The sequence below is a fragment of the Nicotiana tabacum genome, chromosome 16 (assembly GCF_000715075.1).
Source record: "Nicotiana tabacum cultivar K326 chromosome 16, ASM71507v2, whole genome shotgun sequence".
NCBI classification, from domain to species: domain Eukaryota; kingdom Viridiplantae; phylum Streptophyta; class Magnoliopsida; order Solanales; family Solanaceae; genus Nicotiana; species Nicotiana tabacum.
In genome coordinates, this window is record NC_134095.1 from 34,608,266 (window position 1) to 34,632,706 (window position 24,441).

Consider the following 24,441-nt stretch of genomic DNA (forward strand, 5'->3'; position numbering starts at 1 on the left):
TATCGGGTCATTACAACACGTTATGATCCTGAAATTGAAAGATCTCTTCGATTGTCTAGGAAAGAACAAACATCATCTTCTCAGAGCGTAGCTTATGAAGGAATGAAAAACTAGGGAGTAGAAGATATCAAACCACCTGAAGTACCACCACCAGTCCATTTAGAAGATCAATTTGATGAAGTGGTGTCAAGACCAGCAACTAGAATCCTAAGGGATTATGCTAGGGTTGACCGCTTCACCTGTGAATCTAGTGTCAGAAAACCCCCAGTAACAGCCAACAACTTTGAAATTAGGACCGGCCTAATTCAATTAATTCAACAATCTTGTATCTTTACAGGAGATTCAAGTGAAGATCCACACAGTCATTTAATTAATTTTCTAGAACTTGTTGAAACTGCTAAGTATAATGGAGTTTTTCCTGAAGCAATCAAGTTAAGGCTATTTCTTTTTTCTTTAAAAGAAGATTCCAAGACGTGGTTGAGAAGTTTACCTCAAGGGTCAATTACCACATGGGACCAGATGACTCAGAAGTTTTTGAATGAATATTTTTCTCCTGCTAAAACAACAAAGTTAAGGCAAGAAATATCTAATTTCTTACAGACTGATGCTGAGTCAGTTTATCAAGCTTGAGAAAGATTAAAAGTAATGTTAATAAAATGTCCGCACCATGATATTCATGAACACATGAAATTGTATATTTTTTTATCACGGGTTAAAACATTTTTCTAGAAATGTGATTGATGCAGCTGCAGGAGGTTCTGTGATGGGAAAAACAGCAGAAGAAGCATTGCAGTTATTGAATGAAATTTTTGAAAATGCCATTCAATGGCCATCTGAGCGCGTAATCGTCAAAACGTTCGCTACGGTAAATCAAGTTAATTCTTTAAACACACTAACACAACAAATTGTTTCTTTGGCACAAAAATTTAAAACTTTTTTGGTGAATACAAAATAATCAAGCCAGTATAAGGCTTGTGATATGTGTGGAGGAAACCATCTGAATCATGAATGCCAAGCAATTAATCAAAATGATGAATAGGTCAATGCAATCGGTTACAAGCAGTACCTCTTTGGAAGTCCAATGGCATATAAACATCCATGATTTCAATGGAGCAATCCAAATGGTGCCGAGAACTCTTAGAGCTTCCAGAAGCCACATGTACAAGGTCCAACTGGTTACCAAATCAAAACCGTGGGCAACCAAATTTCAGACTTTATCAACAAGCAGCTCCATATCAGCAAAGACCTCAGCAAACACATCCAAGTCTTGATGACCTTTTGTACAAATACATTAAGGTCACTCATGAAACAATGGAAAGCCAAAATTCAGCCCTTAAAAATTTGGAAATCCAGCTGAGCCAACTGGCAACTCTTGTGTCAGAAAAAATTCAAGGCCCCTTACCAAGCAATACGGAGAAAAACCCAAAGGAACACCTTAAGGCCATCACCTTACGATCAGGTAAGGAGCTTGATGAACCCAATAAAGTCAGATAAGAAAATAACTAGTCAAAATAACAGATAAACAAGGGTAAGAATGTTGAACCACCTTCTGAACCATTAGAAAATAAAGAAGTCAAGAAAAAAGAAGAGAAAAATATTGAAAAAATGATTCCTCTCCCTGTGATAACTCCTTTTCCACACAAAAATAAAACAAGAAAAGCTTGATGGTGAATTTGCAAAGTTTTTGGAAATCTCGAAACAGATTCATATTAGTATTCCTTTCACTGATTCTTTGATGCAAATGCCTTCATATGAAAAATTTTAAAAGAAATTTTGTCAATGTGATGACCCGTCCAGTCATCTCATGAGTTACCGCTCTGGATCCCTATTTCTGCTTTTTTATGCTTTATTTATCCGTGTTATTTGGTATCGGATTGGTCGGATCGAATCCGGAATGATTTTGGTAAGGTTTGAGACACTTAGTCTCTTTTGATGAAGCTTAAGTTGGAAAAGTCAATCGGATGTTGACTTATGTGTTAGAGGGCTAAGATGTGAGTTCCGATGGTTCGGATAGCTTCAGAAGGAGATTTGGGACTTAACAGCGTGATCATAATGAGTTTTGGAGGTTCGGAGTAGATTTAGGCTTGAATTGGCGAAGTTGATATTTTGGCGATTTCCGGTTGGTAGGCGAGATTTTGATATAGGGGTCGGAATGGAATTCCGAGAGTTGCGGTAGTTCTATTGTGTCATTTAGGATGTGTGTGCAGAATTTCAGGTCATTCGGACGTGGTTTGGTTGGGTTTTTGATCAAAAGCGTAATTTATAAGATTTTGGAATTTCTTAGGCTTGAATCCGATGCGAATTTGGTGTTTCGATGTTGTTTTAAGGGTTCCGAAGGTTGGAACAAGTTTGAATGAGGTTATGAGATATGTTGGCATGTTTGATTGAGGTCCCGGGGGCCTCAGGTGAGTTTCGGGTGGTCAATCGGACCATTTTATCAAGTTTAGAATTGCAGAAATTTGCTGCTCAGTGTTGCAGACAAATGCCCTTCGCATTCGCGAGAGGGGAGCCGCGATCGCGAAGGGTTAGCTAGAGAAGGATGAGACTTTGGCCTTCGCCTTCACGAGGGAGTCTCCGCATTCGTGAAGGGTTGGGAAACAATGCATCGCGTTCGCGAGGTCTGCTCCGCGTACGCATAGAGGAAATTGGCCAGCTGGGTTTTAGGTGTTTTGTTCATCGCGGTCGCGGACGAGGGAGCGCGTTCGCGAAGGTCTGTCTGAGTAAAGCATTGCGTTCGTGATGGGGTAGTCGCTATCATGAAGGAGAAATTTTGTTCAAGGTATTATTGTGCTTCGCGAACGCGAGGCTTTGACCGCATTCGTAAAGAAGGATTTCAAGCCTGGGCAGAATGTTTAAATACTCGTCTTGTCCGCAATTTTGGGGTTTATTTCCTCCATTGTTGGTCGTTTTTGGAACTTTTTGAAGGGGGTTGAAGAGGGATTCAAGGGGAATCACTTGGAGGTAAGATTCTTGGACTTAAAACTCGATTCTAATGTGAATTCTACCTAAATAATCATGGAAAATAAGCCAAATGGAAGAACTAGGGCTAGGAAATTTAAACCTTTGATTGAGGATTTGAAGGATCATTTGAGGTCAAATTTTAGAACTTTTGATATGTATGAACTTGTGGGGAGATAAAGAATCTATTGATGTAAAATTATTGAATTCCGAGACGTGGGCCTAGGGGTCGGGTTTTAGTAATTTCGGGATTTATGTTGTAAATTGATTATTTTCAATTGGGCTTCATTCCCTTAGCATATTTTGACGTCCTCGTTCCGATTTTGGATAGATTCGACGCGAGTGGAGGACGATTCGAGGGGCAAAGGTGTCACGAACTAGAGATTTGACCGGTTCGAGGTGAGTAATGATTGTAAATGATGTTTTGAGGGTATGAAACCCTGGACTTGCACATCGTTTTGCTATATTGAGGTGACGCACACACTTGATGACGAGCGTGGGGTCGTGCACTGTTGGGGATTGTGACTTGGTAAATCCCGAATGACTATTTTATCGTGTATTTGACTAAAATCTATTTGCTATCATCATGATTTGAGCTGAATGCCATATTTGGGCTTCATGCCAATTATTTGAACCCTTCGGGAACTTTTATTGATATTTCCTCACTGTTTTGACTTTATACTTGAACTCAGTCATGTTATATTTCACTATTTTTCGTACTCAGCCATGTTTACTCTATTTTAACACTTACATGATCTTTTAAATGATATTTTTGGGTTGAGAATCATGTTTTACTATTGCCCGAGTGGCTTGTGAAGATTTTGACTGAGTAAGGCCGAGGGCCTATATTGATAGGAAACATTTGATACTGATTATGAGGCCGAGGGCCTGAGATATATACGCCACGAGGTGGCTTGATTGATATTATCATGACCCCAGTTCGCCCTACGTGAATCATCGTGACAACACCTAGTCTCTATGACTAGGTAAGCCTAATTTGCGGAAGAAAAACCAAAATTTGCGGAAGTAAACAATTTAAACAGAAATAAAGCAGTAACAGTGTTTAAATGTGCCGCTCGACATACACCATGTTTAACTCTCAATACCAAACAAAAATCAAAGACCCGAAAACCCATGAATCACAAGCTAAGAAAAGAAATATTACATTGCTCTAACTCCGAAATTTCTAATAAAGAACAGAAAAGTACAAAAGGGCTAAATACTAAAGGCAGGAATAGAAAGGGACTCCTATGTCTGCAGACGCGACAGGTATACCTCGAACTCTCTAAGCAGTCGCCTCCCTCAACGATAGTAGGCCTGATCAGCGGTACCTGGATCTACACATGAAAAACATGCGCAGAAGGGGCATGAATACACCACAACGGTACTCAGTAAGTGCCAAGCCTAACCTCAGTTAGGAAGTGACGAGGAAGGTTAGGGCCCTACTGAGGTTAAATACAATATAAGGGTTAACAGTGTGGAATAAAACAGTATAAATAAGTGCAACTGTAAGAAATAACATAGAGTTGACAGAACAACAACAACTAGATCAGAGACTAAACAAGCCACGGAAAGAAATATAGCTCAACACAGAGATAACAATCGGGGCACCTTCCAGGATACCGTCCTGTAGTCCCAATTACAACTATCCAGTGGATCTCCCGGGATACCATCCCGTAGTCCATCATATATATGTCCGAAGGATCTCCTGGGATCCCATCCCGAAGTCCAACTATCAATGCGCGGTGAACTACCGGAATTCCAATCCGTAGTCCCAAATGTAAATACCCAGTACTGGGGGAATCTACCGGGTGCATTCCTGTAGTTCCATTTAACTGTGCAGGGGGATCTCCCGGGAATATAACCCGTAGTCCCAAAGTAAATGTGCAGGGGGATCTACCGGGAATCTAACCCATAGTCCCAAAGTAAACAGACAAAGGGGAGCTACCGTAATCCCACATCCGTAGTCCCAAAATAAATACACAGCAGCAGCAGGAAGATAAACAGAAATAGCAAAATTCATATTAAGGCAATAAGCGATTCTAGCCTAGCATGCTGCACAAAATTCAAGTAAGGCAAGTTGAATTAGGTAAATCAATTATGTCACTTAGACATGCTTTTCTAGGCTAACAACAGGCTTAATAGTGCAAGCAATAGAAACAGGAAAGGAAACATACTAGTAATCACTTAAAGAAAGTCGGATTTCCAAAAATTAGCACAAGTACACACTCGTCACCTCACGTACAAGGCATTTCAATTACCAAATATACCAATCCTAAGGGGAAGGTCCCCACACAAGGTTAGACAAGCCACTTACCTCGAACCGACTCAAAATAAACCTGAAACCACGCTTTTGCCACGAGTACTCGACTCCAAATGTCCCAAATCTATTCAATTCAATTTCATAATGTTAATAACACTTCAAGCAACTGATTCTACAATTAAATCCTAAGCTAATACGCGAAATTATGTAAAATAGCCAAAACGCCCCTTGGGCCCACGTCTCGGAATCGGGTGAAATTTACATTTTAGAAATCTCATACTCTCACGAGTCTATACATAATAAGAACACTGAAATCGGAGTCCAAATGACCCCTCAAATCCTCATTTAAAGGCCTCTTTAACTCAAGCCCTAATTACCCATTTTTCCCAAATTTCTCACACTAATTAGGTCTTTAATCACATGAAAAATGAGTTATAAAGTCAAGAACATTACCTCCAAGTGATCCCCCTTTGTTTTCCTCAAAAATCCCTCTTAGAAGCTTCAACCTCGGATGAAAATGGTGGAAGAATGGCTCAATTTCGCAAAGACAACTATTCATATGTTCTGCCCCGCGATTACCGCATTTGCGGCCCTGGGACCGCATCTGCGGAACAAAATGTCGTATCTGCGACTTCCCACTTAAGGCCAGATTCCACATCTGCTGTCCTTTACCCGCAGGAGCGGTTCCGCTTCTGCAAGCCTCTTACCGCATCTGCGGTTTCTGAAGAATCGACCCAAAGCCGCTTCTGCGGCCCTTTATCCACTTCTGTGACGCCGCATCTGCGGTCCCCAAGCCGTAGATGCAAAAATACCAGAAGCAGCAATGCTACAACTGCTACAACACTTCTTCAACCTTCCCGTCAACTATCTGAAATCACCCCAAGGCCCCCGGGACCTCAACCAAAAGAACCAATATCACCTAATACCTTATTGAAACTTGTACCAATCCTTAAAACACCTAAAACAACATAGAAACCTCGGATTAATCAAGGATTTACGCCTAAGAACTCCAAATTTCCTCAAAATACGCTTTCGATCAAAAACCCAACCAAACCATCTCCGAATAACCTGAAATTTTGCACACATACCCCAAATGACATAACGGAACTACTGCAACTCTCGGAATTCCATTCCGACCCTTGGATCAAAATCTCACTATCGAACCAGAAACTTTCAAAAATTCAACTTTCGGCATTTCAAGCCTAAATTAGCTACGAACCTCCAAAACACAATCCGAACACGCTCCTAACCCCAAAATCACCCAACGGCTAACGGAACCATCGGATTTCCATTCCGAGGCCGTCTTCACACTGTTCCGACTACGGTCAACTTTCCAACACTTAAACTCTCATTTAGGGACTAAGTGTCCCAAAACTCTCCGAAACTCAAAACCGAACATCCCGGCAAATCACATTAGCAGAAATAAACTTGGGGAAAGTAGTTAATAGGGGATCTGGGCGTTAATTCTTAAGACGACCGGCCGGGTCGTCACATCCTCCTACACTTAAAAATCCATTCGTCCTCGAACGAGCATAGAGACATACCTGAAGTAGTGAAAAGATGAGGGTAACGACAACGCATATCCTGCTCGGTTTCCCAGGTTGCCTCCTCGACCTGCTGACCCTGCCACTGAACCTTTACTGATGCAATGTTCTTTGACCTCAGCTTTCTTACCTGCCTGTCCAATATTGCCACTGGCTCCTCAACATAAGATAGATCCTTGTCCAACTGGACTTTACTGAAATCCAACACGTGCGACGGGTCACCGTGATACCTCCGGAGCATCGAAACATGAAATACCGGATGAACTCCTGCCAAGCTTGGAGGTAAGGCAAGCTCATAAGCAACCACCCCAACACGCCTCAATATCTCAAAAGGGCCAATAAACCTCGGACTCAACTTTCCTTTCTTCCCGAATCTTATAATGCCCTTCTTAGGCAAAACCCAAAGCAGAACTCGCTCTTCAACCATATAGGAAATATCGCGAACATTCCGGTCCGCGTAACTCTTCTGTCTAGACTGGGCTGTGTAGAGTCTATCCTGAATCACCTTAACCTTCTCCAAAGCATCTGAACTAAGTCTGTGCCCAATAATCTGGCCTCACCCGGCTCAAACCAACCCACCGAGGATCTACACCGTCTCTCATATAAAGCCTCATACGGTGCCATTTGAATGCTGGACTGATAGTTGTTATTGTAATCAAACTCCGCCAATGGAAAAAACTAATTCCAAGACCCTCTAAACTCAATCACACACGCACGGAGCATATCCTCAAGAATCTGAATAGTGCGCTCGAACTGTCTGTCTGTCTGAGGGTGAAATGTTGTACTTAACTCTACCCGAGTACCTAACTCATGCTGACGGATCTCCAGAACCGTGATATGAACTGAGTACCTCTATCCGAAATGATGGAAACTGGAATACCATGCAGACGAACAATCTCCCAGATATAAATCTCCGCCAATCGCTCCGAAGAATAAGTAGTACACACAAGAATGAAATGAGCGAACTTGGTCAGCCAATCCACAATCACCCAAATAGCCTCAAACTTCTTCAAAGTCCGTGGGAGCCCAACTACAAAGTCCATGGTGATCCGCTCCCACTTCCATTCCAGAATTTCTATCCATTGAAGCAATCTACCCGGTCTCTGGTGCTCATACTTCACCTGCTGACAGCTGAGACACCGAGCTATGAATCTAACTATATCTTTCTTCATCCGCCTCCATCTATAGTGCTGTCTCAAATCTTGATACATCTTCGCGGCACCAGGATGGATGGAATACCGCGAACTATGGGCCTCCCTTAGAATCAACCCTCGAAGCCCATCAACATTGGGTACACAAATTCGACCCTGCATCCTCAATACCCCATCATCACCAATAGTCACATCTTTGGCATCACCGTGCTGGACCTTGTCCTTGAGGACAAGCAAATGAGGGTCATCATACTTCCGCTCCCTTATACGATCAAATAAGGAAGATCGAGAAACCACGCAAGCTAGAACCCGACTAGGCTCCGAAAGATCCAATCTCACAAACTGGCTGGCTAAGGCCAGAATATCCATCGCCATAGGCCTCTCTGATGCTGGTAAATAGGCCAAACTCCCCAAACTCTCTTCCTGGCGACTCAAAGCATCGGCCACCACATTGGCCTTGCCCGGGTAATATAAAATAGTGATATCATAGTCCTTTAGCGACTCTAACCACCTCCTCTGGCACAAATTTAGATCCTTTTGCTTGAACAAGTGCTACAAGCTACGATGGTTGGTATAAATCTCACAGGGAACCACGTATAAAAAATGGCACCAAATCTTCAGGGCGTGAACAATAGCAGCTAACTCAAAGTCGTGAACAGGGTAGTTCTTCTCATGTATCTTCAACTGTCTAGACGCGTAGGCAATCACCCTACCGTCCTGCATCAACAGACTCCGAGGCCAACCCTCGACGCATCACAATAAACCGTATAAGACCCCGAACCTGTAGGTAGTATCAAAATTGGGGCTGTGGTCAAAGCTATCTTGAGCTTCTGAAAGCTCGCCTCACACTCCTCCGTCCACTAAAACGGAGCACCCTTGTGGGTCAACCTGGTCATAGGGGCTGTAATCAATGAAAACCCCTCCACAAAATGATGGTAGTAACCCTCCAAACCAAGGAAACTACGGATATCTGTAGCTAAGGATGGTCTGTGCCAACTCTGCACGACCTCTATCTTCTTCAGATCCACCTGAATACCCTCACTTGATACAACGTAGCCTAAGAATGCTACTGAATCCAACCAAAACTCACATTTCGAGAAATTAACATATAACTTCTTCTCTCTCAGAGTCTGAAGCACTGTCCTCAGGTGCTTCTCATGATCTTCCCAACTCCGGGAATACACCAGAATATCATCAATAAAGACAATAACAAACGAGTCAAGATACAACCTGAATACACTGTGCATCAAAAGCATAAAGGCTGTTGGGGCATTGGTCAACCCAAATGACATAACAAGGAACTCGTAATGACCATACCGATTCCTGAAAGCAGTCTTCAGGATATCTGGCTCCCGAATCTTCAACTGATGGTAACCTGAGCAAAAATCAATCTTAGAAAACACCCGTACACCCTGAAGCTGGTCAAACAGATCATCGATACGAGGCAAAGGATAACGGTTCTTCACTGTAACCTTGTTCAACTGGCGATAGTCAATACACATACGCATAGAACCATCCTTTTTCTTCACAAACAAGACAGGAGCACCCCAAGGTGATACACTAGGCCGAATAAAACCCTTATCAAGCAATTCCTGTAACTGATCCTTCAACTCCTTCAACTCAGAAGGAGCCATATACGATACGGAGAAATAGAAATAGGATGAGTGCCCGACAACAGATCAATGCCAAAATTAATATCTCTATCAGGAGGCATGGCTGGAAGATCAGCTGGAAACACATCGGGAAAATCCCGTACTACTGGAACTGGATCAACTGAAGGGGTATCAATACTGACATCTCTCACATATGCTAAATACGCGTCACACCCCTTCTCAACCATACGTCGAGCTTTAAAAAAGAAATAACTCTACTGGGAGTGTAATCTAAAGTACCCCTCCACTTAACACGCGGTATACCTGGCATAGCCAGCGTCACGGTTTTGGTGTGACAATCAAGAATAGCATAATGGGGCGACAACCAGTCCATGCCCAAGATAATATCAAAATCAACCATGCTGAGTAACAATAAGTCGGCTCTGGTCTCAAAACCACTAAGAGAAACCAAACACAATCGATAAACGTGGTCCACAATGAGAGAATCTCCCACAGGAGTAGAAACATAAATAGGAAAACTCAACGAATCCCGAGATACACCCAAATGTGGAGCAAAATAAGAAGAGACATAAGAATAAGTAGAGCCTGGATCGAATAGAACCGATGCATCTCTATGACAAACTAATATAATACCTGTGATGACAGAATCGGAGGCAACTGCCTCAGTACGGGCAGGAAGGGCATAGTATCTGGCCTGGCCTCCCCCTCTAGGGTGACCTCTACTATCTCGAGCTCCACCTCAAGCTATGTTGCATGCTACAATATTATATTACAGTGATGTTACGCTTTGCAGTATTAAGTTACGACAGTGTTGCATCCAGTAGTATTACATTACGGTGATATCAATTCTCGCAGTACTACATTACGACGATGTTGCACCCTGTAGTATTGTACGTTAAATTTGTCGTAAGGTAATTGACATCAGTCCAAGGAAAAGATTATTCGGAGATTATAAGGATTATACTATTTCAAACTAGTAAAAAGTAAATTCGTGAAGGTGAGAGGGGAAGCAAGTCAAAGGAAATGAATTTTCGTCCAAGTTTGGCATTTGGAATAAAATACGGGTCGAGCGATAATTCTCGATATTTATAGACTAGTACCAGACAAGGTACCATATGAACATGATATATGATGTATAAAGTGTATTAAAAATAAGTAAAATTTTAAGTAATTTAAAATAATTCTTAATTATGCGGGTAGTTGATTAATTATCGAGTAGCGGGATATTACCTAATCAAATTAATTAATTATTGGATAAGACCAAAATTCCACGTGGCATCAAACCACTATACCAACCGTATGACTCTTAGTCATAATTCATGACTAAGAGTCATTTTGTAAATAGGTGGCAAGTCTTAAAGACAAGTGGGTATCTTAAGAATGTTTTAGGAACATTTTTAATAGGTGACAACCGTATATAAACTTTAGTTAGTCTCAAGAATGCTTGTAGTCTATATTGGTAATCTACAGTTCTAGTGTGCATTGCTATTTGTTAAGGTTTGTCAATATTATAAATATGAGAATATGAGAATGGAAAATCATACCTTCATTCTCAAGAACGTGATTAGCTCAAGTTTTTAATAGTAACGTGAGGCATCTATGATAAATTAAGGATGGTTATATTCAGCAAGTAATGGATCTTAAGCACAATTTCATACGAAATTATACTGCGTAATAGCAATGGAATTTTGCACTTCTAAGGGAGTACGGTGCAATCCTTATCAAGAATATCATACGGATTATCCCCTATTTCAATCTCGTCGTTACATGTGTGTCACAATCAATGTGTGTTCGAGGGATTTTCACAAGAATCAGTTAAGGTATGTTAAGTCTAAACACTTCTTTCATTTGGCATGATCTCGTCATTACATTCATATCCCGAAATTTACGTATATTTTGCTAGTTTCGCAAATTGCGTATATTTTCCTAGTATTGTAAGTTATAATATTCTCCTTATCGGGACTTCATATTCAGTTGAGTATTTCCTTCTTCCAGTCAAGAGAGCAGAGAGTTTATATATATACAGTATTAAAAGTATTTTCATTACTATCGAGCTATAATCGATAGGCAGGCCCCTATTGGGCAACCTCTGATCAGATGGTAAGTTATATACGGATCCTACTGTGGCTGAACGCTTATGAGCGAGCCCAGTTGGTCGAGATACAGAGCCTAGTATGGCCGAGCACTTATGAGCGAGCCTACTACGGCAGAGCAGATATATATGTATACCAAGCCTTATAGGGTCGGACAGCTATTTTACTTACTATATTGAGAGAATTGAGTCAGTATCAACAGGTAAGCATATCTTCAGATTATCTTTTACTTCCAGCTACTTGCAATTATTATATTATCAGTTCAGTTTCAGCTTTCAGTATATTGCCTTACATACTCAGTACATTATTTTGTACTGACGTCCCTTTTCTGGGGGCACTGCATTTCATGTGTGCAGGTCAGACAGACAGACGAGTAGGCCTCTTCAATAAGTGTTGCCCGAGTTTAGCTTGATCGGTAAGCTCCATACCTTTCGGAGTTTTAGGGTCTAGAGCCTTATGTATATCTTGTATATATATGTATATATGTATATATGTGATGAGTAGGTCGGAGAGCCGTTCCGATCACAGTATATCCATCAGTAGAGGCTTGTAGACATATCTTGTCAGTTAGTGCAGTTTGTTGGGCTTTCAGGCCTTGTATTTATATTTGGTTGGTTTGTCAGCTGTAATAAATATGACGGCCTTGTCGGGCAAGTTTTATATTGATATTTAGTTAGCATTCGCTGTCGTCTTGCAATGTGGCCCATGGCCAAAAGTATGACATCATATGTTCAAAGTCCCTTAGTTGCAAGTTGGTATGCAAGGATAGGTAAGGCACTGGGTGCCGGTCTCGCCCCCAGGTTCGGGGCATGACATCTACCTCCCTGACCTCCACCTCTAGCTGGTTGCGTAGGTGGGGTAGCAACTGTAGCTGTAACCATAACTTGAGAGCTCTACGGGGCACGCTGTGGATGAGAAGTCTGTGGAGGTGCACCCATCCCAAGTCTAGGGCAATCCCTCACCATATGACGTGTGTCGCCACACTCAAAATAAGCTCTGGGAGGATGTGGTGGCTGTGACTAGCTAGGGCCAGGTCTGCTAGACTGGCCTCTGAAAACACCCCACGCAGGAGGCGTGCTAGATACCGGTGGTGCATAATAAGGCTCCTGAGGTCTAGGAGAGCTGGAGCACTACTGGCCGCCAGAAGAGCTGAATGAACATGGCGACTCATATAACCCTTACCATCACGACCTGTAGCTGGGGTACAAGCACCAGAATAATGGCCTGACTCTCGAGACCTCTTGGCCTCCCTCTCCTCTTTCTCCCTAGAATGCATACCCTCAATCCTCCTAGCAATGCTTACCACCTGCTGATAAGAAATATCCATTTCCAACTCACGAGCCATGCTAGATCTGATGCTGGGAATAAGGCCCTCAATAAACCGACAAACTCTCTCGCGAACAGTGGAAACCAAGGCTGGTGCATGCCTAGCCAAACTGGTGTAACGGATAGCATACTCTGAAACGGTCATAGAACCCTAGCGCAAATGCTCCAACTCTGCGTGCCATGCATCCCTGAGGCTCTGAGGAACATACTCCCTCAGGAACAGATCTGAAAACTGAGCCCAAGTCAGTGAAGCAGCCTCATCTAGACTGTCTAACTCATAGGTGCGCTACCACTCATAGGCGGCTCCTCGAAGCTGGAAGGTAGTGAAAGAAATCCCGCTCGATCCTGAGATACCCATGGTACGGAGAATGCGGTAACACTCATCAAGAAATCTCAGAGCATCCTCCAATGCTAGACTACTGGATACAGGATAATTGTACTTCTTGAACCTCTCAAGCCTCAGCTGCTCATCCTCGGAAGCAGCTGCCCTGTCCTCGGGCTGAGCTGGCACTGTAGGCGGTACGGGAATAATCTCAGGGACCTACTCAACATGCACTCGCTGCTCAAGAGTGCGAGCGGCGGGAATCTGTGCTCCTCCCCCGACCTGAGATGTAGCTGCAGCAAAGGGAAGCAACCCTACCTGAGCCAAAGTGGTGTACATGCACATGACCTGTGCCAAAGTCTCCTGAAGTGCTGGAGTGGTAGTAGCAGTAGGCGTGTCAAGTTCCTGGACTCCGGCTGGATCTGCTAGTGACTCCTCGGTGGCAGCTCGCGTGGGAGTTCTTGCTTCATCGCGTGCGCGTGCGCGTCCTCGGCCTCTACCCCGACCCCGACTTCTGGTGACTTTCGCAAGGGCGCGGGGGGCTGATCATTTCAGGTAGCGCGTGTTCTCACCATCGGTGAGAGAATAGAAGATAGAAGTTCAGAATTTGTGATGTCAAAAATCTCACACGACAGGGAAATCAAATGAAGTGGAATTTTCCTAACGGTTACATAGCCTCTCATAGATAAGTATAGACATCTCCGTACCGATCAGCGAGACTATAATAAACCGTCTTGTGATCCATGACTCCTATGAACCTAGAGCTCTGATACCAGCTTGTCACGACCCCGGTTCACCCTCCGTGAACCATCGTGACGCCACCTAGTCTCTACGACTAAGTAAGCCTAATTTGCGGAAGAGAAACCAAAATTTGTGGAAGTAAACAATTTAAATAGAAATAAAGTAGTAACAGTGCTTAAATGTGCCGCTCGGCATACACCATGTTTAACTATCAATAACAAACAAAAATCCAAGACCCGAAAACCCATGAATCATAAGCTAAGAAAAGAAATACTACATAGCTATAACTCCGGAATTTCTAATAAAGGACAGAAAAGTACAGAAGGGCCAAATACTAAAGGCAGGAATAGAAAGGCACTCCTTGGTTTGCGGATGCGACAGATGTACCTCGGAGTCTCTAAGCAGTCGCCTCCCTCAACGATAGTAGGCCTGATCAGCGGTACCTGGATCTGCACATGAAAAAAATGCACAGAAGGGGCATGAGTACACCACAACGGTACTCAGTAAGTGCCAAGCCTAACCTCGGTTGGGTAGTGACGAGGAAGGTCAGGGCCCTACTATGGTTAAATACAATATAAGGGTTAACAATGTGGAATAAAACAGTATAAATAAGTGCAACTGTAAGAAATAACATAGAGTTGACAGAACAACAACAACTAGATCAGAGACTAAACAAGCCACGGAAAGAAATACAGCTCAACACAGAGATAACAACCGGGGCACCTTCCAAGATACCGTCCTGTAGTCCCAATTACAACTGTCCAGTGGATCTCCCGGGATACCATACCGTAGTCCATCATATATATGTCCGAAGGATCTCCTTGGATCCCATCCCGAAGTCCAACTATCAATGCGCGGGGAACTACCGGAATTTCGATCCGTAGTCCCAAATGTAAATACCCAGTACTGGGGGAATCTACCGGGTGCATTCCTGTAGTTCCATTTAACTGTGCAGGGGGATCTCCCGGGAATATAACCAGTAGTCCCAAAGTAAATGTGCAGGGGGATCTACCGGGAATCTAACCCATAGTCCCAAAGTAAACAGACAAAGGGGAGCTACCGTAATCCTACATCCGTAGTCCCAAAATAAATACACAGCAGCAGCAGGAAGATAAACAGAAATAGCAAAATTCATATTAAGGCAATAAGCGATTCTAGCCTAGCATGCTGCACAAAATTCAAGTAAGGCAAGTTGAATCAAGTAAATCAATTATGTCACTTAGACATGTTTTTCTAGGCTAACAACATGCTTAATAGTGCAAGCAATAGAAACAGGAAAGGAAACATACTAGTAATCACTTAAAGAAAGTCGGATTTCCAAAAATTAGCACAAGTACACACTCGTCACCTCACGTACAAGGCATTTCAATTACCAAATATACCAATCCTAAGGGGAAGGTCCCCACACAAGGTTAGACAAGCCACTTACCTCGAACCGACTCAAAATAAACCTGAAACCACGCTTTTGCCACGAGTACTCGACTCCAAATATCCCAAATCTATTCAATTCAATTTCATAATGTAAATAACACTTCAAGCAACTGATTCTACAATTAAATCCTAAGTTAATACGCGAAATTATATAAAATGACCAAAATGCCCCTCGGGCCCATGTCTCGGAATCTAGTGAAATTTACATTTTAAGAAACCTCGTACTCTCATGAGTCTATACATAACAAGAACACTGAAATCGGAGTCCAAATGGCTCCTCAAATCCTTATTTAAAGGCCTCTTAAACTCAAGCCCTAATTACCCATTTTTCCCAAATTTCTCACCACTAATTAGGTCTTTAATCACATAAAAAATGAGTTATAAAGTCAAGAACGTTACCTCCAAGTTATTTCCATTTGTTTTTCTCAAGAATCCCTCTTAGAAGCTTCAAACCTGGATGAAAATGGTGGAAGAATGACTCAATTTTGCAAAGGCAACTATTTATATGTTCTGCCCAGCAATTACCGCATTTGCGGCCCTGGGACTGCATCTGCGGTTCCATTTCTGCGGAACAAAATGTCGCATCTGTGACTTCCCACTTAAGGCCAGATTCCGCATTTGCGGCCCTTTACCCACAGGAGCGGTTCCGCTTCTGCGAGCCTCTTACCGCATCTGCGGTTTCTGAAAAATCGACCCAAAGCCGCTTCTACGGCCCTTTAGCCGCTTCTGCGGCACCACATCTGCATTCCCCAAGCCACAGATGCGAAAATACCAGAAGCAGCAATGCTACAGCTGCCGCAACACTTCTTCAACCTTCCTGTCAACCATCAGAAATCACCCTGAGGCCCTCGGAACCTCAACCAAAAGCACCAATATCACCTAATACCTTATTCAATCTTGTACCAATCCTTAAAACACCTAAAACAACATCGAAACCTCGGATTAATCAAGGATTTAAGCCTAAGAACTCCAAATTTCCTCAAAATATGCTTTCGATCAAAAACCCAACCAAACCATCTCCGAATAACCTGAAATTTTGCACACACATCCCAAATGACATAACGGAACTACTGCAACTCTCGGAATTCCATTCCGACCCTTGGATCAAAATCTCACTATCGAACCAGAAACTTTCAAAAATTCAACTTTCGGCATTTCAAGCCTAAATTAGCTACGGACCTCCAAAACACAATCCGAACACGCTCCTAACCCCAAAATCACCCAATAAAGCTAACAGAACCATCTGATTTCCATTTCGAGGCCGTCTTTACACTATTCTGACTACGGTAAACTTTCCAACACTTAAGCTCTCATTTAGGGACTAAGTGTCCCAAAACTCTCCGAAACTCAAAACCGAACATCCCAGCAAATCACATTAGTAGAAATAAACTTGGGAAAACCAGTTAATTGGGTATCGGGGCATTACTTCTTAAGACGACCGGCCGGGTCGTCACAGATATGAGGCCGAGGGCCTAGTGATGATGCCACGAGGTGGCTTGATATTGCGCTTGGGCCGTAAGGGGCCTCTCCAGGAGTCTGTACACCCCTAGTGAGCTCGGGTACCCATTGTGATCTGAGATTGAGCCTGAGTGGCTGGTACTATTTTGATATTGAGCCCGAGGGGCTGGTATTGTTCTAAGATGTTGCCCGAGGGGCGGATTTGTTGATACTATGTCCGAGGGGCGAACCTTTATGTGTTTATTTTTCATAATTGACTGTCAATTACGTGCTTAATTATTGAAAAAGGCTTTTCATGAAGTTAAATTTGAGTTAAAGGATTTTTACCTATCTTTCACTGGTTTTGCTGCTTCATTATAGCATGCTTTGTGCCTTACGTGATTTCCTGCTTTTAGTCTTTATTTATGATTATTACTCACTGAGTTGGAGTACTCACTTTACCCCATACACACTGTATGCAGATTCAGGCGTATCTAGTCCTGCTCTCAAGTGTTGATCATTCCAGCTCAGGCGGATCCGAGGAGTCTCTAGGTAGCTGTTGGCGTTCGTAGCCCGGAGCTCTTCCCTATCTTATTCCTTTCTGTCCTCAATTTCTGTATTAAACTCTATAGTTATATATATTTGGAGTATTCCATTTTGTTAGATGCTCATGACTAGTGACACCCCGGTATCGGGCTGTGTTGGGTTATTTTTCGCGAATTATGCTATTATCTATTAACTTTGGATTATCTTATTATGCTTTAGATTTATTTCTTATGGTTTATGTCACAACCCCAAATACCCGGCTGTGATGGCGCCTATCATATTACTAGGCAAACCAACCCAAACCGTTAACCACAACAAGTTCCTTTTATAAAACCATTTTCTAACACAGGTTTATATACCAAATTTTTATAATAAGTGTTTAAAACACAATTACATACGCGGAATGTCAAATAAACATGAAAACTACAGAGCCCCATAATCTGGTGTCACGAGTCTAGAGCCTCTAAATATACAAGTTTGACTGTCTAATACATAACAAGTCTAAAATGCGGGAAAACAAGAATAAGAGGAAGAAAGAAGGGTTGCGGATGGCTGCAGCTACCTTGCAGTCTCCGACAAGCTCTGACAATGCTGAGGACCCTTACTCTGCCGCTCAGGCACCTGGATCTGCACACAAGATACATGGAGTAACGTGAGTACGACAACTCAGTAAGTAACTAAGGTCTGAAAGTAGTGACGAGCATTTAAAAATTATATAACTGAAGGAAATAAAAGGATAACAGGTCAATGTCACAGTTTAAAACCAGTTTCATCGAAAAATCATCAAATTTCAGTTTAAACACTTGAAATCATTTACTTAGCAATTTTTCCAATAGAGGCTTATTTTAAAATAAAAGTGTAATCAGTAAAAATATCATAACTGGGCCCCTCGGGCAAGGTATCACTCAGAATATGGCCTCTCGGGCAGCCTCTCAGTCACTCGTCACTCAATACTCACTCTCAGCACTCAGGCTCATTAATATCTCATAGTAATAGAAATCATAGTAACCGCTGTGGCGTGCAGCCCGATCCATAATTTATAGTCAACTACGCTCACTGGGGGTGTACAGACTCCGGAGGGGCTCCTACAACCCAAGCATCATATCGCTGCGGCGTGCAGCCCAATCCAATACATATATTGTTGCGCGCGTGCAACTCGATCCAATATATATATCGCTGCGGCGTGCAGCCCAATCCATATAAGTATCGCTGCAGCTTGCAACCCGATCCATAATATATATACATATAATATCCTCACTATTAGGTTCTCAACCTCTCTCAGTCATTAACCTCACAGCCTCTTGGGCATAATAATAGAAATTAGGGAACTCAGCCAAAACAGTCCTCAAATTTAGAAATGGAGTGATAAAACCAGTTTTAAACATTTAAACAGGTAAAACATGACTGAGGATATGCTTTTAGCAAGTAAAGTGAGGAAAATAGTCAAAATGCCCCTAAGGGTTTCTACAGGTCGGCACAAGGCCCCAAACATGGTGTACAGCCCATAATACAGTATAAATGACTAAAATACGGAATAATATAAGATTTCCAAATCCAATACGTGGCTTAATAGTCGCTACGGGACGAACCAAGTCACAATCCCTACCGGTTCACGCCCACACGCTCGTCACCTAGCACGTGCGTCACCACATTTATCAAAAAAGTCAAATACCGAGGTTTGTACCCTCAGTTCCAGATTTATAATGGTTACTTACCTCAAACCGGTGAAAATACTACTCCGCAATGCCTTTGCCCCTTGAATCGGCCTCTACTTGCATCGAATCTATCCAAAATCAAAATCACGACATTAAAATATGCTAAGGGAATGAAGCCCAAGCTAAAACAATCAAATAATACCAAAAATCCCGAAATTACCAAAATCCGACCCCCGGGCCTACATCTCGAAACTCGATAAAAATCACATCAACGGAATCCTTATCCTCCCACGAGTCTATACATATCAACAACACTGAAATCGGAGTCCAAATGACCCCTCAAATCCCTATTTAAAGATCTCTTAATCTCAAGCCCTAATCCCCAATTTTTCTTCCTTAATCTCCACTAAAACCATGATTAAACAATGAAAAAATGATCTTAAACCCAAGTAATTAAGCTTAGGGAACTTACCCAACTGATATCCTTTGATTCCTCTCGAAATCCTATGCCTTAGCCTCTTTCCCGTCTTCAAAAATGGAGTATTTTGCAAAAATTCGCGAAGAAAGCAATATATACCTTCTGGCCAGAGATTTTCGCATCTGTGGCTATATTTCCGCTTCTGCGGTACCGCATTTGCGGCCAAATACCACTTCTACGGTTCCTCACTTAAACTCCCATTTCTGCATTTGCAATCCATTATCCGCATCTGCGGCTTCGCAGATGCGGTACTCTTAGCCGCTTCTGCGGTTCCAGCTCCTCAGACCCTTTTTCGCTTTTGCGGCCTATCTCCCACACGTATGGCATCGCACCTGCGGTCCCCAATCCACAGGTGTGGAAATACCAGAAGCAGCAACAGTTCAGCAACTGCAAAAAAATCCAAACTTCTCCATCATCCACCCGAAATCACCCCGAGGCTCTCGGGACCTCAACCAAAAGCCCAAACATATTCTAATACCTTATTCAAACTTGTACCAATCTTCAAAACATCTCGAACAACATCGAATCAACCTAAACACATCGGATTCAAGCCAAATTTTTCTAAAATCTTCCGAATTCCGTTTTTGATCAAAAACCCAACCAAACCACGTCCGAATGACCTGAAATTTTGCATGCACATCCCGAATGACTCAACGGAACTACTGCAACTCTCGAAATTCCATTCCTACCCCTATATCAAAATCTCGCCTAACAACCTGAAATCGCCAAAATATCAACTTTGCCAATTCAAGCCTAAATCTACTCCGAACCTCCAAAACTCATTCCGATCACGCTCCTAAGTCATAAATCACCTCCCGAAGCTAACCGAACCATCGAAACTCACATCCAAACCATCTAACACTTAAGTCAACATCCGGTTAACTTTTCCAACTTAAGGTTCCTTAAAAGAGATTAAGTGTCTCAAACCTTATCAAAATCATTCTAGATTCGATCCGACCAACCCGATACCATATAACACAGATAGACAAAGCATAAAGAAGCGTAAATAGAGTGGAAACTCATGAGACAACTGGCCGGGTCGTCACAGTTAAACTGTTAATAATTGGATATGGGAAGTGTCGGCTACCTTGTCTTCACGAGAGGCGCCATCACGACCGAGTTCAGGTTTAGGGTCGTGACAGTTAAGTTAAAGGAAATTGGAAGAAATTTCTGTGGTATTGCTTACTGAAAAATACAGTGCTATACTTCAAAATAAGCTACCACAAAAACTTGGTGATCCTTAGAGTTTTACAATTCCATGCACTTTGGGAGGAGTGTATTTTGAAAAAGCACTATGCGATTCTGGAGCTTCAATAAATTTGATGCCACTTTCTATCTTTAGAAAATTGGATCTTGGTGAAATGAAGGACATATGTGTTTCTCTTCAGTTTACAGATCAAAGTACTAAGAAACCTAAGGAAATAATTGAAAATGTGCTTGTAAGAGTAGATAAGTTTGTTTTCCCTGTAGATTTTATAGTACTTGAAATGAAAGAATGTCTTGATGAATCAATTATTTTGGGTAGACCATTTGTTGCTATAGGTAGAACAATTATAGATGTCTACCAAGGACAACTAATTCCAAGAGTTGATGAAGAAAGGGTCATTTTTAACATGCAAAAGATACTAAGATTTTCAGGAGATGAATCATCATCTTCATGCTTTTCAATTGACATGATTAGTTATCTTACCGATGAATATAGAGATGATCAATTAACTCCAGACTCAATGGAAAGATGCTTGGTCAAACCAGGCACCATACAAGATGATGATCCCATCATCAGAAGAGAAGCTTAAATATTGAAAAAAGATTCTGAGGATCAGGAGATGCAACCAGAAAAAGTTCAACCAAAAATGGAACTCAAAATTCTCTCATCTCATTTAAAATATTCTTATCTTGAGAAAGAACAATGTACAATGATTATTTCATCTTCTTTGACTACAGAACAATAAGAAAGATTAATTAAAGTCTTGAAAACACAAAAGGGTAGACTATAACAGATATCAAAGGGATTAATCCAGTTGTTTGTACTCATAAAGTCCTCATGGAGGATAACTACAAGTTAATAGTCCAACCCCAAAAGAGATTGAATCCAGCGATACAGGTAGTGGTAAAAAAGGAGATTGTAAAACTTTTGGCAGCAGGTATTATTTATTCTATTTTAGATAGTCCTTGGGTAAGTCCTATTCAAGTAGTGCCAAAGAAAAGAGGTATGACAGTTATTAAAAATAAAAATAATAAACTCATACCTACCAGGACTGTCACAGGATGGAGGATCTATATTGATTATAGACGTCTCAATGATGCTACAAGAAAAGATCATTTTTCTTTGCCATTTATTGATCAAATGCTGAAAAGAATTGCAGGATATGGGTTTTATTATTTTCTTGATGGCTATTCAGGGTATAACCAGATATCGATTGCGCCAGAAGATCAAGATAAAACAACTTTCACATGTCTTCATGGAACATATACTTATAGGAGAATGACATTTGGTTTGTGCAACGCCCCTGCTACATTTCAGCGTTGCATGTCAGCAATTTCTCTGACATGACTGAGAAATTTCTTGTAATTTTTATGGATTATTTTACACTCTTTGGAAAAACATTTGAGGATTGTCTTTATCACTTGACTTTAGTTCTTAAGAGATGTGAAGAGACAAACTTGATTCTTAATTAGGAAAAATATCATTTTATGGTTATTGAGGGAATTATTTTAGGACATAAAATCACTGCTAAAGGGATAGAAGTTGATAAGGCTAAAATTGATCTTATAGAAGGATTACCCCTCTAACAACTATTAAAGGCATTCAAAGTTTTCTAGGTCATGCATGTTTTTTACAGACAGTTCATAAAAGATTTTTCAAAGATTTCAAAACCATTGACTAACCTCTTGATGAAGGATACTAGATTTAATTTTTTAGGTGATTGCCTAGATGCATTTGAGACCTTAAGAAAAAGTTATCTACTGCCCCTATAGTTGTGTCCCAACCTTTTGAGGTTATGGGTGATGCTAGTGATATAGCAGTATGAGCTATTTTAGGCCAGAGAAAGGATAAGATTTTTCGTTCTATTTACTATGCTAGTAGAACAATGAATGAGGCTCAACTTAATTATGCCACAACAGAGAAAGAGTAACTAGCAGTAGTATTTGCTTTTGATAAGTTTCGTCCATATTTGATATGAACTAAGACCACAGTTTTTACTGATCATGCAACTTTGAAATACCTCTTAGCAAAGAAGGATGGTAGACCTAGATTGTTAAGATGGATTTTACTTCTGCAAGAATTTGATCTTGAGATAAAAGATAAAAAAGGGATGAAGAATTAGGTAGCTGACATTTGTCTAGATTAGAAAATCCTCCCTTTGAGTTTAGTGAGATAAAGAAAGAATTTCCTAATGAACATATTTTTTCAATCGACTGAATAGTGACTCAACCACCCTGGTTTGTAGATATTGCAAACTACTTGATTGAAAAGTGGGCATCCCAAGATCTCTCGTACCAACAAAGGAAAAAACTTATATCTGATGCTAAGTATTATCTATGGAACGAACCTTAATTGTTTAAATTTTGTGCAGATAATATCATTAGAAGATGTGTACCTGAAGAAGAGATGACTAAAATTTTATATCACTGTCATGATGGAGCAATTGGAGGTCATTATGCAGCAAATTGAATAGTTTTTAAGGTTTTAGAAGCTTGATTCTTCTAGAAAACACTCTTTAAAGATGCCCGAACATACGCTGCACAATGTGATAGATGTCAGAGAACATGTAACATCACTAAAAGAGATGAAATACTATTGCAATCGATACAGGTATGTGAACTATTTGATGTTTGGGGAATAGATTTTATGGGACCTTTTCCTTCTTCTCACTCTTTTAAATATATTCTTGTGGCTGTGGATTATGTGTCAAGATGGGTTGAAGCGGTCCCCACAAGAAAGAATTATGCTCGTATAGTGTGCAATTTTCTTAGAAAAATATTGTTGCTAGAATCAGCACATCACGAGTCATCATTAGTGTCCAAGGAACTCATTTCATGAATAAGAAATTCTCTACTTTGCTATCAAAATATGGTGTGATTCATATAACATGAACACCATATCATGCTCAATCTCAAGGACAAGTTGAAGTTTCAAACCGCAAGTTAAAAAGAATTTTTGAGAAGACGGTTGGAATTTTCAGGAAAAACTGGTCTTTAAAATTAGATGATGCATTATGGGCTTACCGAACAACGTTCAAAATGCCAATTGGAACATCCCCATATAGACTAGTCTTTGGAAAAGCTTGTCATTTGCCAGTTGAATTAAAACACAAAGCTTTTTGGGCATTGAAAACGCTAAACTTTGATTTGACCTCTGCGGGTAAAAATAGATTTTTTCAGGTTAATGAATTAGAAGAGCTGAGGTTGGAAGCCTATGAAAATGTCGGAATTTTCAAGGAAAAAATAAAAATATGGCATGACAAGTTGATCCGACAAAAGAATTTCAAAATTGGGGATAAGGTACTTCTTTACAATAGCCGACTCAGGCTATTCCCTGGAATACTAAAGTCTAAATGGATAGGTACTTATAATGTTAGAAATGTTACTTTATATGGTGCTATTGAGATTCAGCAGATTAGTGGTGGAGACAAATTTAAAGTAAATGGTCACAGACTAAAATTATATTTTGGAGGGCAATTTGAGAAACAACTATCAGTTACACTAATTGATTGAAGAATCATGTAGATAAAATTGAGGGTGAAGCAATGGAGCCTTATAAGTCCCATATAAATTTGCATAATAAAATTGCTTAACCAATTGATCTGGATAATATCCAGGTTATTGCACAATCAAAATATTTTATGAAGGTCTCTACAAAAACAAAGTCACCTATACAG

At 41.1% G+C, this 24,441-nt stretch overlaps 1 non-coding gene across 1 annotated transcript; it reads right to left on the reverse strand.

Moving 5' to 3' along the window:
• Positions 1-567: 567 nt before the first annotated feature.
• LOC142171320 (small nucleolar RNA R71) lies at positions 568-674 on the reverse strand. Its single transcript, XR_012700892.1, has one exon. It is a non-coding gene; the product is annotated as a small nucleolar RNA R71 (small nucleolar RNA).
• Positions 675-24,441: the final 23,767 nt, after the last annotated feature.